Source organism: Phyllostomus hastatus, unplaced genomic scaffold (genome assembly GCF_019186645.2).
Source record: "Phyllostomus hastatus isolate PE091 unplaced genomic scaffold, TTU_PhHast_1.1 phas_scaffold_39, whole genome shotgun sequence".
Lineage (NCBI taxonomy): Eukaryota > Metazoa > Chordata > Mammalia > Chiroptera > Phyllostomidae > Phyllostomus > Phyllostomus hastatus.
Genome location: NW_025334028.1, coordinates 3,602,613 through 3,622,301, shown reverse-complemented (window position 1 = coordinate 3,622,301; position 19,689 = coordinate 3,602,613). Strand labels below are relative to the sequence as shown.

At 38.7% G+C, this 19,689-nt stretch overlaps 1 protein-coding gene and 1 pseudogene across 1 annotated transcript in view; one reads left to right on the top strand and one right to left on the bottom strand.

The window, feature by feature from the left end:
• Window positions 1-19,689, bottom strand: part of CCDC7 (coiled-coil domain containing 7) — a 185,219-nt gene that overhangs the window by 97,829 nt on the left and 67,701 nt on the right. The gene's annotated exons all lie outside the window — the stretch shown is intronic.
• Window positions 17,457-17,599, top strand: LOC123806978 (annotated as a pseudogene).

Below are 19,689 nucleotides of genomic sequence, written 5' to 3'. Positions count from 1 at the left end.
ACTGTAGAATTGAAAAAATGACCAAGAACAAATAGACTTAACTGACACATATAGAGCCTTTCATCCCAAAGAAGAAATACAGATATTCTTTTCAAATGTACATGGAACATTTTTAAAGATAGGCCATATGATAGGACACAAAACAAGTCTCAACAAAGAAAATTAAGATCATATCAAGCATTTTCTCTGACCATAAGGGACTAAAACTAAAAACCAACCTCAAGGAAAAACTCAAAAGCATTCAAACTCATGGAGATTGAATAGCATCCTATTGAACAATGAATGGGTCAAAAATGACATCAAGGAAGAAGTAAAAAAGTTTCTGGGAACAAATGAAAATGAACTCACAACAATCCAAAACTTATCAGACGCAGTGAAGGCACTCCTGAGAGGGAAATTCATAGTGATTCAGGCCTACCTAAAAAAGATAAAAACATTTCAAATAAGCAACCTAACCCTCCACCTACAAGAACTCAAGGAACAACAACAAAGATAGCCCAGAGGAAGCAGAATGAAGGAAATAGCCAAGATCCGAGAAGAATTAAACAACATAGAGACTAAAAGCACAATTCTAAGGATCAATAAATTCAGGAGCTGTTTCTTTGAACAGATAAACAAAATCAACAAGCTTTCAAGCAGACTCATGAAGAAAAAAAGAGAGGACCCAAATGAACACACCCATAAATCCAAGAGGAGGGAGTACAATTGACACCACAGAAACACAAAGGATTGTAAGAAATTACTATACAGTACTATATGCCAAGATATTGGAAAACCTAGATGATATGAACAAATTTCTAGAAAAATATAATCTTCCAAAATTCAATGAAGAAGAAGCAGAAAGTCTGAACAGACCAATAATAGCTGACAAAATTGAAGCACTAACCAAAAAAACTCCCATAACAAAAACCTTGGACCAGACAGTGTCACAGGAGAATCCTACAACACATTTAAAGAAGAGATAACCCCTATCCTTCACAGACTATTCCAGAAAATCCAAGAAGACAGAATACTCCCAAACTCTTTCGTGAAGCCAGCATCATCCTAATCCCCAATCCAGATAAAGACACAACACAGAAAGAAAACTTCAGGCCAACATTGTTGATGAATTAGGATGCTAATATATCAACAAAATATTTGCACCCACATCCAGCAATACATTAAAAAGAACATACACCATGATGAAGTGGAATTCATCCCAGAGATGCAAAGATGGTACAATATTCCCAAAATCAATAAATGTAATACATCACATAAACAAAAGCAAAGACATAAATCACAAGATCGTATCAATAGATGCAGAAAAAAGCAACTGATAAGGTCCAGCACCCATTTATGATAAAAAAAACACTCAGTAAAGTAGGAATAGAGGGAGCCTTCCTCAACCATATATGAGAGACTTACAGCCAACATCACACTCAATGTATAAAAACTAAAGACTTTTCCACTAAGATAATGAACAAGACAAAATTGACCACTTTCACGAATTCTGTTCATGATCATATTGGAAGTCCTAGCCACAGCAATCAGACAAGAAAAGGAAATAAAAGGCACCCAAATTGGAAAGTATGAAGCAAAACTGTAATTTTTTGCAGATGACTTGAAAGTATACATAGAAAATTCTATAGGCTCCATCAACAAACTGCTGACCTAATAAATGAATTTGGCAAAACAATGGGATACAAAGTTAATATTCAGAAATCAAAGGTATTCGGGCACACCAACAATTAAATATCAGAATCAGAAATCAGGGGGAAAAATCTCATTTGATATACCAACAAGAAAAATAAAGTACCTAGGAACATATTTAACCAAGGGGGTAAACAACCTGTACAACAGAAAACTACAAAACCCTGAAGAAAGAAATTAAGGAAGACACAAACAAATGTAAGCATGCACCATGTTCATGGACTGGAACAATTAACATCATCAATATGTCCACACTTCCCATAGCAATGTATACATTCAATGCAATCCCTATTAAAGTACCAATGACATATTTCACAGGTATAAATCAAACATTTCAAAAATTTATATGGAACCATAAATAACACTGAATAGCTGCAGCTATTTTGAGAAAGAAGAACAAAGTAGGAGGGATCACAATACGTGATATTAAACTGTATTACAATGCCACGGTAATCAAAACAGACTGGTACTGGCTGAAGAACAGACACATAGACCAATAGAACAGAATAGAGAGCCAAGAAATCAACCCAATACTCTATGGTCAATTAATATTTGACAAAGGAGGCAGAAGCATAAAATGGAGTAAAAATAGCCTCTTCAATGAATCCTGTTAGGGAATTTGGACAGCTACATATAAAAAAAATGAATCTTGATCATCAACTTACACCTTACACAAAAATAAATTCAAGGTGGATAAAAAACTTAAATATAAATTGTGACACCATAAAAGTTCTATGGGAAAACATAGGCAGGAAAATCTCAGATATCCATAGAGAAATATTTTCACTGATATGTCCCGTAGAGCAAGGGACATAAAGAAAAGAATAAACAAATGGGATCTCATCATATTGAAAAGCTTCTATATACCTAAAGACAACAGTATTAAAGTGAAAAGAGAACCAACTATATGGGAAAACATATTTGCCAGTGATACCTCAAACAAGGGTTTGATCTCCAAAATATATAAAATATCTGCTCCACTCCACTCTAGGAAGACAAACAACCCAATTAAAAAATGATCAAAGACTTCTCCAAAGAGGACATAGAGAGAGCCCAGAGACATAGGAAAAGATTCTCAGCATCACTAGCTATCATAGAGATACAAATTAAAACCATAATGAGATTCTTCTTCTCTCTGGTCAGAAGGGACATCATAATAAACGAAGCAACAAACAAGTTTTGGAGAGGGTGTTGAGGAAATGGACCCTAGTGCACTGTTGGTGGGAATGCAGACTGGTATAGCCACTGGGGAAAAAAGTATGGAATTTCCTCAGAAATCTAAAAATGAAACTGCCTTTTTTAAAAGTATTTTTTATTGATTATGCTATTACAGTTTTCCTAATTTTTCCTCTTTTTCACCCTCCACCCTGTCCCCCAACCCTCCTGTGCCCACCCTTAGTTCATGTCCATGAATTATACATATAAGTTTTTGAGTCCTCTGTTTCCTATACCAATTTTTATGTCTCCTCATCGATTTTGTGCCTACTAATTATGCTTTCTTCCCTGTACCTTTCCCCCACTATTCCTCCCTTCCCCCTCCCCAGTGAAATCCCTCTGTGTGATGTCCACTTCACTGAATCTGTTCCTGTTCTGGTTGCTTGCTTAGTTTTTGTTTTTGTTATTTTTCTTTTCTTTTAGGTTCAATTGTTGTAGTTCTGAGTTTTTTGTCATTTTACTGTTCCTATTTTTTATCTTATTTTTCGTAGATAAGTCCCTTTAATATTTCACATAATAATGGCTTGGTGATGGTGAACTCCTTTAACTTGAACTTATCTGGGAAACACTTTATCTGAACTCCATTTAATTTCTTTTAATTTAATTTAATTTTAATTGTTGTTCAAGTACAGTTTTGTGTCTTTTACACCCATCCCAGCCCACCCCACAGCCCTCCCCACCACCTTCCCATTTCCACCCCCTCCTAGTTTTTGCCCATGTGTCCTTTATACTTGTTCCAATAAACCCGTCCCCTTTCCCCCTGAAATTCCCTCCCATTTCCCCTCTGGCCACTGTCAACCTGTTCTCTATTTCAGTGTCTTTGGTTATATTTTGCTTGCTTGTTTGCTTTGTTGTTTAGGTTTCTGTTAAAGGTGAAATCTATGGTATTTGTCTGGCTTATTTCGCTTAGCATTATGCTTTCCAGTTCCATCCATGTTGTCAGAAAGGGTAGGAGCTCCTTCTTTTATTCTTTCTGCTGTTTACTATTCCATTGTGTAAATATACCATAGTTTTTTGACCCACTCATTTACTGATGGGCACCTAGGTAGCTTCCAGCACTTGGCTACTGTAAATTGTGCTGCTATGAACATTGGGGTGCATAAGTTCTTTGAGATTAGTGTTTCAGGGCTCTTAGTGTATAACCCCAGCAGTGGAATTGCTAGGTAAAAAGGCAGTTCCATTTTTCGTTTTCTGAGGAACTCGCACACTGCTTTCCATAGTGGTTGTACCAGTCTGCAGTCCCACCAACAGTGCACTAGGGTCCCCTTTTCTCCACAACCTCTCCAACACTTGTTGTTTGTTGCTTTGTTTATGATGGCCATTCTGACCACTGTGAAGTGGTACCTCATTGAGGTTTTAATTTGCATCTCTCTGACATCGAGCAATACTGAGAATCTTTTCATGTGTCTCTGGATCTTCTGTATGTCTTCCTTGGAGAAGTGTCTGTTCAAGTCCTTTGCACATTTTTAATTGGGTTGCTTGTCTTGTCAGAGTGGAGTTGTGTAAGTTCTTTATATATTTTGGAGATCAAACCCTTGTCTGAGGTATCATTGGCAAATATGTTTTCCTATATGGCTGGTTCTCTTTTTATTTTAATACTGTTTTCTTTAGCCATGCAGAAGCTTTTCATTTTGATGAGATCCCATTTGTTTATTCTTTCCTTTATGTCCCTTGCTCTAGGGGTCATATCAGTAAAAATGTTGTTGTGTGAAGTATCTGAGATTTTCCTACCTATGTTCTCCTCTAGGACTATAATGGTATCACAGCCTGTATTTAAATCTTTTATCCAACACCTTGAATTTTTGTGTGTGTATGGTGTAAGTTGGTGCATGAGTTTCATTTTTTTTTTTGCATGTAGCTGTCCAGTTCAACCAGCAGCACTTGTTGAAGAGGCTATTTTTACTCCTATTTATGTTGCTGCCCATTTGTCAAATATTAACTGACCATAGAGACTTGGGTTTATTTCTGGGCTCTCCGTTCTGTTCCAATGGTCCTTGTGACTGTTTTTATGCCAGTACCAGGCTGTTTTGATTACAGTGGCCTTCTAATACAGATTGATATCAGATATTGTAATCCCTCCTTCTTTGTTCTTCTTTCTAAAATTTACAGCAGCTATTCAGGGTCCTTTATAGTTCCATATAAATTTTTTGAGGTGTTTGTTCTATGTCTGTGAAATATACCATTGGTACTTTCATAGGTATTGCATTCCATCTGTAAATTGCTTTGGGTAGTATGGACATTTTGATGATGTTAATTCTTCTGATCCATGAACACAGTATATGTTTCCATGTGTTTCTGTCTTCCTTGATTTCTTTCTTCACTGTTGTGTAGTTGTCTGAATACCAGTCTTTTACGTCTTTCATTACATTTATTCCTAGGTATTTTGCTTTTCTTTTTACTACACAAAATGGAATCTTTTTCTTGATTTCTGCTTCTGCTGTTTTGTTGTTGATATACAAAAATGCCTTTGACATCTGTATAAGACTTTGTATCCTGCTGTTTTGCAAATTCATTTATTAGGTTGAGCAGTTTTTTGGCCAAGTCTATAGGATTTTCTATGTACACTATCATGTTATCTGCAAACAATGACAGTTTTGTTTCCTCCTTTCCAATTTGGATGCCTTTAATTCCTTTACTTGTCTGATCACTGTGGCTAAAGCTTCCAATACTATGTTGAATAGAATTGGTGAAAGTGGACAACCTTGTCTTCTTCCTGATCTTAGGGGTAAAGATTTTAGTTTTTGCCCATTGAGTATGATGTTGGCTATAGGTATATAATTTATGGCCTTCATTATGTTGAGAAATGCTCCCTCTATTTCCACTTTGCTGAATTTTTTTTATCATAAATGGGTGCTGTACCTTATCAAATGCTTTTTCCACATCTACTCAAATGACCATGTGATTATTGTTTTTGCTTTTGTTTATGTGATGTATTACTTTTACTGATTTGCAAATATTGTACCATCCTTGCATCTATGGGATGAATCTCACTTGGTCATGGTGCATGATCTTTTTAATATATTGTTGGATGCGGTTTGCCAATATTTTGTTGAGAATGTTAGTGTCTATGTTCATCAGAAATATTGGCCTGAAGTTTTGTTTCTTTGTTGTGTCTTTATCTGTCTTTGGGATTAGGATGATAGTGGCTTCATAAAAAATCTTTGGGAGTCTTCCATCATTCTGGGGGGTTTTTTTAATAGTCTGTGGAGGATAGGGGCTAGCTCATCCTTAAATGCTTTGTAGAATTCTGTGAAACCATCTGGTCCACGGCTTTTGTGTGTCAGGCGTTTTTGTTTATTATTGCTTCAATTTCATCAGCTGTTATTGGTCTGTTTAGACTTTCTGCTTCTTCTTCATTGAGATTTGGAAGATTATATCTTTCTAGAAATTTGTCCATTTCACCTAGGTTTTCAAATTTCTTTGCATATATTTCTTTGTAGTAATTTCTTACAAGCCTTTGTATTGTTGTGGTATCAGTTGTAATCTCTCCTCTTTCACTTCTTATTGTGTTTATTTGGGTCCTTTCTCTTTGTTTTCTGGATGAGTCTGCTTAAAGGCTTGTCAATTTTGTTTATCTGTTCAACAAACAAGCTCCTGAATTTATTGATCCTTAAAATTGTGCTTTTAGTCTCTATGTTGTTTAATTCTTCCCTGATCTTGGCTATTTCCTTCCTTCTACTTCCTCTGGGCAATCCTTGTTGTTGTTCCTTAAGTTCTTGTAGGTGGAGGGTTAGGTTGCTTATTTGAAATGTTTTTATCTTTTTAGGTAAGCCTGTATCACTATGAACTTCCCTCTCAGGACTGCCTTTGTTCTGTCCCGTAAGTTTTGGATTGTTGTGACTTCATTTTCATTTGTTTACAGAAATTTTTTTATTTCTTCCCTAATATCACTCTTGACTCATTCATTGTTTAATAGCAGACTATTCAATCTCCATGATTTTGAGTGTTTGGGGTTTTTTTCCTTGGGCTTGGTTTATAGTTTCAGTCCCTTGTGGTCCGAGAAAATGTTTGGTATGATTTCAATTTTCTTGAATTTGTTGAGGCTTGTTTTGTGTCCTATCATGTGGTCTACCTTTTAAATGTTCCATGTGCATTTGAAAAGAATGTTTATTTAGCTTTTGGGGGATGAAGGGCTCTATATATATCAGTAAACTCCATTTATCTGGGGAATTGTTCAATGCCACAATACTTTTGCTGATATTTTGTTTGGAGGATCTGTCCTTTTTTGACAGAAGGGAGTTAAAATCCCCTACTATAATTGTGTTGCTCTCAATATCCTTCTTGAAGTCCTCTAACATTTTCTTTATGTATTTGGGTGCTCCTATGTTAGGTGCATATATATTTACAATGTTTATGTTTTCTTGGTGGAGTCTTCCCTTGAGTATTATGAAGTGGCCTTCTGGGTCTCTCTTTATGGCCCTTATTTGGAAGTCTATTTTGTCTGATATGAGTATTGCTACCCTGGCTTTTTTTCCCCTGTCTTTTTGCTTGGAAAATTTGTTTCCAGCCCTTCACTTTCAGCCTGTGCAGGTCTTTTATCCTGATGTGGGTCTCTTGTAGGCAGCATATGTGAGGGTCTTGTTTTCTTTTCCATTCAGCTATTCTATGTCTTTTGATTGGAGCATTTAATCCATTTATGTTTAAGGTTATTATTGATAAGTACTTATTCATTGCCATTTTCATATCTGTGTTCCTCTCTATCTCTCTCTTTTCCTTCCTTTCCTTAAAGCATTCCTTTTAGCATCTCTTGTAGAGCTGGTTTGGTGGAAGTGTATTTTTTTTAGACTTCTTTCATCTGGGAAGCTCCTTCTTTGGCCTTCTATCTTGATTGAGAGCCTTGATGCCTAAAATAGCCTTGGTTGCAGGCCTCTGGTTCTCATTACTTGGAATATTTCTTTCCATTCTCTTCTGGCTGGGAGCATTTCCATTGAGAAGTCAGCTTCTAACCTTATCAGGGCTCCCTTGCACATTACTTCCTGTTTTTCCCTTGCTGCCTTTAAGTTTCTCTCTTTGCCATAGAATTTTGCCATTTTAATTATGATGTGTCTCGAGGCGGGCCTCTTTGGGTTCCTCTTGATTGGGACTCTGTATTTCCTGGATTTGTGTCACTTTTTCTCTCATCAAATTAGGAAAGTTTTCCATCATTACTTTTTCAAATAGGTTTATCTATCGCTTTCTCTTCTTCTCCTTGTATCCCTATTATACAGATACAATTGTTTCACATTGACTTGCATTTCTCTTAATCCCTCTTCATTCTTTCTGAGCCTCTTTTACTTTTCTTGCTCTTTCTGGGTATTTTTTCCTAATTTCTCCTCCAGCTTACTAATCCAATCTTCTGCTTCATCTAGCAACCTTTTGATTCCTTCTACTGTGTTCTTCAGTTCAGTGATTGTATTCTTCATTTCCTCTTGGCTCCTCTTGATAGTTTCTATTTCCTTTTTCATGTTGATATAGTTTGCAGTGAATTCATTGTAGTTTCCCTGTAGTTTCTGGTAATTCACTGTGAGCTCATTGAGCTTCCTGCTAACCATTTATTTTAACTCAATATCTGATAGTTGAGTTGCCTCTATTTCATTTAGCATTCTTTCTGAGGCTTCCTACTTTCCTTTCATTTGGGGATTGTTTCTTTGTCTTCCCATTGTTTGTGAGACTCTTCCTGTTTCCCTCATCTTCTTAAATTAATCTGTTCTGGCTCCCTGGGTTTATGGTGTGAATTTCTGTGGTAGAACACCTGTGAGGTTTAGTGATGCAATCTCCTTAATCTCTGGAGTTTACTGGTCTTGGGCTGTCATTTAAGTTAGCACTGTGTTTGTCTTTGGGTTTTGATTGTTGTTGGGTCTTTCTTTGGTGGGTCCTTCCCACCAGCTGGTTAACTGTGGGTCACCCTCTCTACCACCTCTTGTATTTTGTTGTGCTGGTGAGGGCAGGTTGTGTTGAAGCTGGTTCTTCCCTGTGCACAAGGTTTCAAGGATTATCTTTTGCTCTTGTTCAGTTGTTTGTTCTGGGTAAGTTCTCCACTATTTAGTTGTATTTCCAGATAGGTCCTGGATTGAGGTTAGTGTGGCTTCCAGTCTTTCCTTCACCTTCTTCTGTTGTTCTCTCGGTGGTTCCTTTTTTGGTGGGTTTCCTCTTCTAGTAGGTATCCTGGTGTTCACAGCTTCCACCTACTCTTTTTTGTGATCAGTTAGAGAAGGGAGGCAAAATGGTTTAAGACAGCAAGAGAGTATTCTATGATATTTACAGTAGCAGCTGGTAAAGAAGAGATAGGAGATCCTCTGGCTATGTATAGTGATAACTGTGATATTCCACCCAACTAGCAACTTTTTAGAAAGGATAGAAAGATGATAAGACTGTTGTTCAGGTGGGAGGCATTGTAAGTTGGATCTAGAAAGCAGTGAGGTTGTGGGAGGTCAGATTCTGAGGGAAGGGGAGAGTAAAGGATAGTGCATAGGTATAGTCTGTGAGAGAATAGAGTTAACCACTACAGTAATTGAGTTCAGGAACCTGTGAAGTGGGCTAAGTTCCAGGAGGGGTGTTGTGTAGTATTTACAATTGTATGGAACAGCTATTATTTACAATAATATTAGAGCAACAATCATATGACAGAATCTATGTGATATGTATAACAAGAATAGGGAGTATAGAACCTTGAGTATTGTGCTAAAGGAATTCAAGTGATGTGAAGGACAGTGAATTAGCAATACACTATGAAAGAGACAACAGGGGAAACCTGTCAAATGATAAAATATACATAGCCAAGCAAAGGAGACTAAGCAGAAAGAAGAGGAATACAAAAATACTATTAAAATAAAAGATGTGAGATTAGTGAAAAAATGATAATACAAATATGCAATAACTTGCAGCTTCTCTGTAATAGCAAAGTGAAATTTGTCTCACTGTCTCAGCTGTTGGGATGCCCCCTCTTTGGGTCCAACTCTGGTCTTTTCACATTTCCAGGGGTTTTTTGTCTCACTTGTGGGTATTTAAATAAAAGCAGCAAAAGAAGGAAGAAGAGATAAAACTGGAAAGAAAGGAAGAAGGAATAAAACAAGAAAGAAGGAGAGAGAGGAAAATGGAATTGAGAGATAAAAAATAATAAAAAATAGAAAATTACTTATAAAAAAAATCTTTCTTGCTCATTTCAGACTGGCCACACTGGTTTTTCTGGTCTTGCTGGCTGCAGCAGACTGAGGCCTTTTCTCCCTTCCTGATCAGCATTCAGCCTCACATGCACTCTCCCCAGGGCTAGCTTCACACTCTCCCTGGAGCTAGCCAGTCGCCTCTCTACAGAGGCTTTGGTGTGGGATCCAGGCCTTCCTCAGAGCTCTTCTCTCCAGGGTTACCACTGTGAGCTGGGGCCTTCCACAGAGCACACTCTCCCCAGGTTGTGGGCATGTGCATTCAGCCAGGCCACCTCAAGCCCCACGTGTTCGGGCTTGCACCCTACCCAGTGCCATGAGGGCACACAGGGCTTCCCCAGCCCCCTTGAAAGCACTTCTCAGCTGGGTGGTGATGTGACTGGAGCCATTTCTGCAGGACAATTCCCCAAACAGTGTCTCTCTTTTTTCACTTTTTCTTCTTAAGAAATTCCTCCTTCTTAAGCCTGCTGCTCCATACAGTATATGGCCTGGCCTCTCACACAGCCCAATTCTCCAGCCAGACCAGGGTCAGGGCCTGTCATGGTGTGACTCTGAACTCTCTCCAATTGGTGTCTGCAGACTCTGTGGGTGCTCATAGCCCCTGTGTGTTTGCCATTTAGTCCTTGTTCCTCTCACTGTAACTATAAGCAACCAGGTCTCTCCTGGTGCTGCTCAAACCTTGTTCAGCCAGGGAGGGAGCAGTTGACCCAGCTCTCTCCCAAAACCCCTGTGGCAGACCAGGTGGGCACCAAGCCTTGGGCTGCAGCTGCCCTGGTCCTATGCTGGTCCCTGGGACCTTATTGTCCTGAAGCGCTCTCCTTACTGTCTGGTTTTTCAGTGTCCACTACAATTTTTGGTCTTCTATTTCCATATATGCTTGGGTACTGTTGGCTGTTTGCTCTGTTCCTTTGCAAATCAGCCAGGTTTTTCTCTCATATGTAGGGGGAAGTGGAATCTGCACCCTCCTACCTCACCGCTGTCTTCCTCAACTCTTCTGCTTTCCATTTTAAATGAAAGCTTTGCTGAATAGAGTAATCTTGGATGTAGGTTCTTGCCTTTAATGACTTCAAATACTTCTTTCCAGCCCCTTCTTGCCTGCAATATTTCTTTTGAGAAATCAGCTGATAGCCTAATGGCCACCCCTTTGTAGGTAACTCTCTCCTTTCCCCTTGTTTCTTTTAGGATTTTCTCTTTGTCTTTAATCTTGGGTAAGTTAATGATGATGTCCCTGGTATGCTCCTTTTGGATCCAACTGCTTTGGGACTCTCTGGGATTCCCGGACTTCCTGGAAGTCTACTTCCTTCACCAGATTGGGTAAGTTTCCCTTCATTATTTGTGCAAATAAGTTTTCAATTTCTTGCTGTTTTTCTTCTCCTTCTGACACCACTATAATTCAGATATTGGAATGTGTCAGGTTGTCCCAAAGGTTTGTAAGACTCTCGTTACCTTTTTAAATTCTTGTTTCTTCCTTTTGTTCTGGATGGATGTTTATTTTTTCCTTTGTTCCAAATCATTGCTTTGAGTCCTTGTTTCCTTCCTGTCACTGTTGGTTCCCTGAATATTTTGTTTTATTTCAGTTTGGGTATCCTTCATTTGTTTTTTGTTTTGTTTTGTTTTTTTTTTTTCATTTTTCCACCAAGCTCAATCAGATCTGTGAGCATTTTGATTTCCAGGGCTTTAAATTCTCCATCAAATAGGTTGGTGATCTCCTTCTCACTTAGTTCTCTTTCTGAGGCTTTGTTCTGCTCTTTTGCTTAGGCCATATTTCTTTGTCTTGGCACAGCTGATAGGTTGTAAGGGGGCAGAGCCTTAGGTATTTGCCAAGGCAGGGCAACCCTCTTTGCTGCTGTGGTGCTGCCTGTGGGGGAGCGGCCAGAGAGGGAATGATGTGGCTCACTTGGTCCACTCTAGCACACTTTTCAATGAACTTTTGTGTGAGCCTGGGAGTTTTTCTCACCTCAGCAATGCTAGCTGTAGGCCACCGTCAGCTCTTAGTCTCAGTTTTCCCCTTAAGTCAGCCTCTCCCTTGCAGCCCACTGTGCTTGGCAGCAAAGCCCACCTCCACAGTCTGCCATGACCTGCAGTTTTTCTGAGCCAGCCCACACAGTCCACCACCTTACCTGTCTGGTTGTTCTGGTTGATTTTTTTCTTTAATTCCTTGGTTGTCAGAGTTTCATGCAGTTTGATTTTCTGGCACTTTTGTTGTTTATTGATTTTAGATTGGCTGTTTTCCTCTATTTGGTTGTGTGAGGAAGTGAGGGGTTTCTACTTATGCCTCCATCTTGGCTGGAACTCCTGAAGACACCTGGGACTTTTGACCTGGGAATTCCACTGCTGGGATTATATCTTAAGTACTCTGAAACACCAGACCAAAAGAACCTATGCACCCCAATGTTCATAGCAGCACAATTTACAGCAGCCAAGTGCTGGAAGCAAACTAGATGCCCATCAGTAAATGAATGGATTAAAAAATATGGTATATTTACACAATGGAATTCTGCACAGCAGAAAAAAAAAAGAAGGAGCTCTTACCTTTTATGACAGCATGGATGGAACTGGAGAGCATTATGCTAAGTGAAATAAGCCAGGAAGTGAAAGACAAATACCATATGATCTCACCTTTAAGTGGAGCCTAATCAATGAAACAAACAAACAAGCAAAATATAACCTGAGACATTGAAATTAAGAACCATCTGATAATAACTAGAGGGAAGGTCGAGGGGATAATGGGAGGAAAGTGGAGAAGGGTTTTCAGGAACAACTATAAAGGACACATGGACAACCCAAGGACAGTGGAATCATAGGAGGGAAGTGGGGATGGTTGGGGTGGTGGGGAGTGGTGGGGGGGTACAGACAACTGTACTTCAAAAAAAGTAAAATAAAAATAATAAAAAGAAGAGAGAACAATAGTCTAAGGGACTTCTGGTACAACATGCATAATAATAACCACATCATAAATATACCAGAAAAAGAAGAGCGAAATAGCAAGGGATTGAGAACCTATTTGAAAAAATATATTTGCTGAAAATTTCCCAAACCTGGCAAATGAAGACACACATTTCCAGGAATCACAGAGAATCAAACAAGTTGAACCTGAAGACACCCACATTAAGATGCATTTACACAATGGAATTCTATGCAGCAGAAAGAAAGAAGGAGCTCCTACCCTTTGCAACAGCATGGGTGGAGCTGGAAAGCATTATGCTAAGCAAAATAAGCCAGGTAGTGAAAGACAAATACCATATGATCTCACCTTTAACAGGAACCTAAAGAACAAAACAAACAAATAAACAAAATATAACCAAAGACACTGGAATAGAGAACAGGCTGACAGTGACCAGAGAAGAGAGGGGAGGGAATTTCAGGGGAGAATAGGAAGGGTTTACAGGAACAAACATAAAGGACACATGGACAAAAACTAGGGGGAGTGGAAATGGGAGGGAGGTGAGGAGGGATGGGTGTGTGGGCTGGGATGGGAGTAAAGGACAGAAAACTGTACTTAAACAATGATTAAAATAAAATTCAAAAAATATGCATAATAATTAAAATGCAAAGGTTAAAGACAGAGAATCTGAAACACAGAGAGAGGACAATTAACAAGTTATGAGGGAGATCCCATAAGACTACCAACTGATTTATCAACAGAAAGTCAGCAGGTAGAATAAACTGACATACAAAATTAAAGTGAAGAATGGCAGGAACCAACAACAAAGACAACTCTACCCAGTAAGGCAATTATTAAAAATTGATGGTAAAAATGGCTTCCCAAACAAAATTAAAAGCTGAAGGAGTTCATCACTACCAAACAATATTACAACAAATGTTAAAGAGTCTCCTATGAGAAGAAGAAAGAGAAAAGGGGGAGGGACATAGTTATGAAAAACATAATGGCAATAAATACATACCTATCAACAATAATTTTAAATGTAAGTTGATTAATTACTCCAATGAATAGACATAGGGTAGCTGAATGGATAAGAAAACAAGACCCATATATATTTTCTCTATGAGACACCTCAGAATAAAAGATACACACTAAAAATAAGGGACAGAAAAGGATATTTTATGCAAATGGAAACAAAAAAATGCAAGGGGTGTGATACATATATCAGACAAAATAGACTTTAAAACAAAGGCTATAACAAGAAACAAATAAAGCTATTACACAATGATACAGGGATCAATCAAATGAAAGGCTATAGGCATTGTAAATAAATATTTATGCATATAACATAGGAGCACATAAATATATAAAACAAATCTTGATGGCCATAAAGGTATTGACAGTAACAGAGTCATACTGAAAGATTTTAATACCCCAATGACATCAACAGGTAGATCTTCCAGACAAAAATTCAACAGGGATATAGCAGCCTCAAATAACACAACTGACCAAATGGATTTATATTTTCAAAACATTTCACCACAAAGCAGCAAAGTATACATTCTTTTCAACTGCACATGGAACCATTTCTAGGAAAGATCACATGTCAGAATACAAAACAAGTCTGAATAAAATTAAGAAGGATGAAATCATATGGAGCATCTTTTCTAACTACAATGTTCTGAAACTGTGGGTCAATAAAAGAAAAAAATCCTGAAAAAAATAACAAAGGCATGGAAGCTATATAACAAGTTACTAAACAACAAATAGGCCAACAATGAGATCAAGGGAGAAATCAAAAGTTACCTTGAAACAAGTGAAAATGAAAACACAATGACCCCAAATCTGTGGGACACAGAGAAAGCAGTCCTAACAGAGACATTCATAGCTTTACAGGCCTACCTCAAGAAAAATAAATATCTCAAATAGAGGCATTCAGAAGATGGCAGTAGAGCAACTGGAAGTTGCACTCACCTATTCCCAGGTCCTCAGTGGATTTACAACTAAATTATAGAGCAATTGACCAGAATAAGTAACTGAAGACTAACTGAACAGAAGTCTTGCAGCCAAGGATTTACAGAAGAAGCTATATCAAGACTGGTAGAGATGAAAGGCAGAGATGCAAGGAAGGCTGGCACTACACCCATGTGCATCAGCTAAGAATCTGAGGGGATATACTAGGCAGCAAAGGTTACCCCTGAGGAATGTGGGGTCTTAACCCCATATCGGTATCCCCAGCTAGTAGCAACACAGCCAAGAGGAGGTGCCCACATAACATCTGGTAGTAAAATTTAGCAGGAATTCTGTCCAACAGGGAGAGAAGAGAGACTGTTAAAAACCCAGGTGCCCTCTTAAGGAGCCAATACACAAAATCTCCTTTTCAGCTATTCGCCCTGGGATCCAGCAGAGGGTGGGCAGGTTGCAGTGGACTAGAGTCTTGCAGGAACAGGCTGGGCTATGTGTTTCCAGGAAGAGAGTTGAAGGGATGGCAACCACATCTCTTGTGCTGAGTCCTTCTCTCACACAGCCCATAAATGCCATCTTTCCTGGGGCAAATACTCCCCTCCAATCTGCATTGGCCTAGAGGACTGCACAAGTCCCATCCACCCCCAGCCCCTGTAGCCCTGCCCAAGCTCATGCCCTGCAAAGGAGTCTACTGTCTGAACCTGTGGTATACACTTTATTAACAGGATCTTGAGGAAAAGCCCAAGGAGAATCAGAGACAGAGTTGTGTAGCAGAAACTGCTTCCCCTCCCCACACTGCAGGCCAGAAAAACCTTGCACAATGGTGGCCTGACCTGCCCTGCACAGCCATAGGAGCAGTACCACCTTCCAACTCACAGCTCCCAGCCCAACACAGCCACCCACCTACCCAGTGTGCCCTAACCCAAGCAGCTGTAGCAGCAGAGCCACCCAGAGTGGCCCACCGCACCCCTCCTCTGGCCATCACCCCCAACAGGAGACCCAGTAACCCCATTAGGGAAGAGCTATTGGCTCTAACTTCCTGACTCCTGGTGGCCCCACCCTGCTGAGCTTGTGCTTCTCACTACTGTTAATCGAATTCCCCAGTGCAGAAGACTTTCCAGGACATCTGGGAAGACTCTGGGGGGAAAATAAGTTGTACAGTTCTCTTGGGGAGCCACTTTTTCCATACACTCCAGACAAGAACCACTGTTTCTGGGCAAAGCCCTCCTTTCATATGGCCAAATACTGATCTGTGTGGGCGTGATGAACACTACTGACTCACTATGATGAATACCTGAGACCTGGCCCAAACACAAAGGTCCACGGGCACATAGCATGTGGTAGCTGATCTTGGTGTACCCTCAGACTATTGCTGAGTGGCCTCAAACTCACAATTGGAACCGAGTTGGAATCTGTATCAATCTGGTGGACACCACTTAACCCTACCTACTAACAAACTAAGAACCTTCCTAAAGCAATTCACGTACTGCCAGAGGGTCTCTCAGTAACTGAGTCTAACAGACAGCTAACAAGTGAAGGCAGACCTTGGAAAGCCTTGGGCCTTTTGCTAACCTTATCATAGGCTCAGGGCTGTTGAAAACTGCCTTGGTAAGCAACTGGGCCCCTCCCACACACATTCAGGCACAGCAGAGGCAGCCACATCAAGCTATATGTTTCACCATACTAAGCCATAGCAGAACAAACTAATACATGGACACAAATATAGAGAGGCACCCTAAATTATGAGAAAAAGAAACATACCCCAAATGAATAAAGTAAAAAATTCACAGGAAAGTAACTAAATGAAATGGAGGCAAGCAAGCTACCACATACAGAACTCAAAACATTAATTATAAGGATGCTCAAGGAACTAAGTGAGAACTTCAACAGGATGAAGAAAGGTATACAAACCATAAAAAAGAACGAGTCAGATATAAAGAAATGATATTGAAAATGAAGACTACACTAGAAGGAATCAACATCAGGCTACCTGAAGAAAAGGACCTAATCAGCAATTTAGAAGGCAAGGTAGAAGAAAACACACACTTGAAGCAATCAGAAAAAAAGAATACTTTACAAATGAAAATACTCTAAGGAATCTCAGGGACAATATAAAGATAAAAACATCTGCATCATGGGTGTATCAGAAGGAAAGACAGAGACCAAGAAATTGAAAAATTATTTGAAAATATTATGGCTAAAAACTTCCCTAACCTGATAAAGGAAAGAAACACTGTAAACACAAGAAATGCAAGTAAAACAAAACAATACTGAAAGTTGATCTATACCAATGGGGCTCATGGACTAAAGCAGCTGCCATTGGAAAAGATAGAATTTGCAAAAGGTTTAACACCATAATGTGCAATGTCATCCTGTCCTGTGCTTCACTTAAAAATCATTCATTAAATCTCTTCTATTACACTTTATTTTTTGGAACTTTTTTGGTTGGAGGATGTGTGCCATTGTCATATGAGTAGGAACAGATTTTTTTTTTGTCTATGATGAAACGTCAGAGACAAGAAATACCCTTTCATTTGAAACTAATTAAAAACTGGACAAAAATAGTGTTTTATGAAAGGAGAGAAGGTTAGCAATCCCCTTGACAAGGATGGAAGAGGTCCTTGGGCCTAACAACATGCATATGGTTTAATGATGCATAATGTTAAGGCATTGCCATCTACTTCATGGCATGTAATGACTACTTTTACAAAGTCAGAAAATCAAAACAGATCAATTTAAGAAGCAAAAGCAAACAAGAAAAGTCCCACAAATAATGGGAAGACAAAGAAACAAACTCCAAATGAAAGGAAAGGAGGAATCCTCAGAAAGAATGCTAAATGAAATAGAGGCAAGCCAACTATCAGATATTGACTTCAATACAATGGTTATAAGGAAGCTCAATGAGCTCAGTCTGAATACCAAAAACTACAGAGACACTATAAGGAACTTATTGCAAACTATACCAGCATAAAAAAGTACATAGAAGTAATCATCAAAGGCCAAGAGGAAATGAAGAATACAATTTATGAATTAAAGAGCACAGTAGAAAGAATCAAAATCAGGCTCAATGAAGCAGACGATTGAATCAGCAAGCTGGAGGACAAGGTAGGAAAAAAAACAGTCAGAATGAGCAAGAAAAAGAAAAGAGGCTCAGAAAAAAAATGAAGAGGGGTTAAGGGGTATGCAGTACAACATGAAACGTAATGATATCCATATAATAGAGATACCAGAAGGAGAAGAAGAGGAGCAAGGGACAGAAAACCTGTTTGAAAAAGGAATAATGGAAAACTTCCCTAATCTGATGAGAGAAAAAGCCACACAAGTCCAGGAAGCACAGAGGGTCCCATTCCAGAAGAAACCAAAGAGGCTGACTCCAAGTAACATCATAATTAAAATGGCAAAATTCCATTACAAAGACAGAGTCTTAAAGGCAGCAAGGGAGAAGCAGGAAGTAACATACAAGGAAGCCCAAGAAAGGCTAGCAGCTGATTTCTCAACAGAAATATTACAAGCCAGAAGGGAATGGCAAGTATATTCCAAGTAATGTAAAGCAAAGGCCTGCAACTAAGACTATTCTATCCAGCAAGGCTCTCAGTTAAAATGTAAGGAGAAATAAGGAGTTTCCCAGACAAAAGAAGGCTAAAAGAATACACCTCCACCAAAGATGCATTGCAAGATATGCTAAAAGGACTTCTTTAAGGAGAGGAAGATAAATGGTGAGAGAGAAAGGAACACAGGTATGAAGGGAGTAAAATGGCAGTGAATGAGTACCTATCAACAATAACCTCAAACATAAATGGATTAAATGCTCCAATCAAAAGACATAGGGTAGGTGAATGGATAGGAAAACATGACCCACACATATGCTGCCTACAAGAGGCCCACCTCATAACAAAAGGCCTACACTGACTGAAAAGTGAAAGGTTAGAAAAAATATTCCAAGCACAGAAAGAGGAAAAAATGTCTGGGTAGCAATATTTATATCTGACAAAATAGGCTTCAAAATGAAGGCCATTAAAGGAAACAAGAAAAACACTTCATAATACTCAAAGGAAGATTCCATCAATAAGACATAAATATTGTAAACATATTTGCAGACAACAGAGAAGCACCAAAATATGTAAGGAAATTCTAGGAGGACTTGAAGGAAGATATAGACAACAACACACTGACACTAGAGTATTTCAACACCCCACTGTCAACAATGGATAGATCTTACAAACAAACTATCAACAAGGATATTGCGGCATTGAACAATGTCCTAGATCAAATGTACTTAACTGATGTATATAGCATCTTTCAGGCAAAGAAGCAAAATAAACATTATTTTCAAATGAACATGGAACAATATCAAAGATAGACCATGACAGGGCACAAAACAAGCCTCAACAAACTCAAGAAAATTAAAATTATATCAAGCATCTTCTCAGAGCACAAAGGACTGAAACTAAAAACCAATTTCAAGGAAAAAATTCAAACTCATGGAGACTGAATAGCATGCTATCATACAATGAATGGGTCAATAATGACATCAAGGAAGAAACCAAAAAGTTTCCGGAAACAAGTGAAAATGAACTCACAACAATCTAAAACTTATGGGACACAGTGAAGGCAGTCCAGAGAGGGAATCCTATAGCAATACAGGCTTACCAAAAAGAATGAAAACATTTCAAATAAACAACCTAACAGTACATCTACAAGAAATGAAGGAACAACAACAAAGACATCCCAGAGCAAGTAGAAGGAAGGAAATAACCAAGATCAGAGCAGAATTAAATAAAATAGAGACTAGAAGCA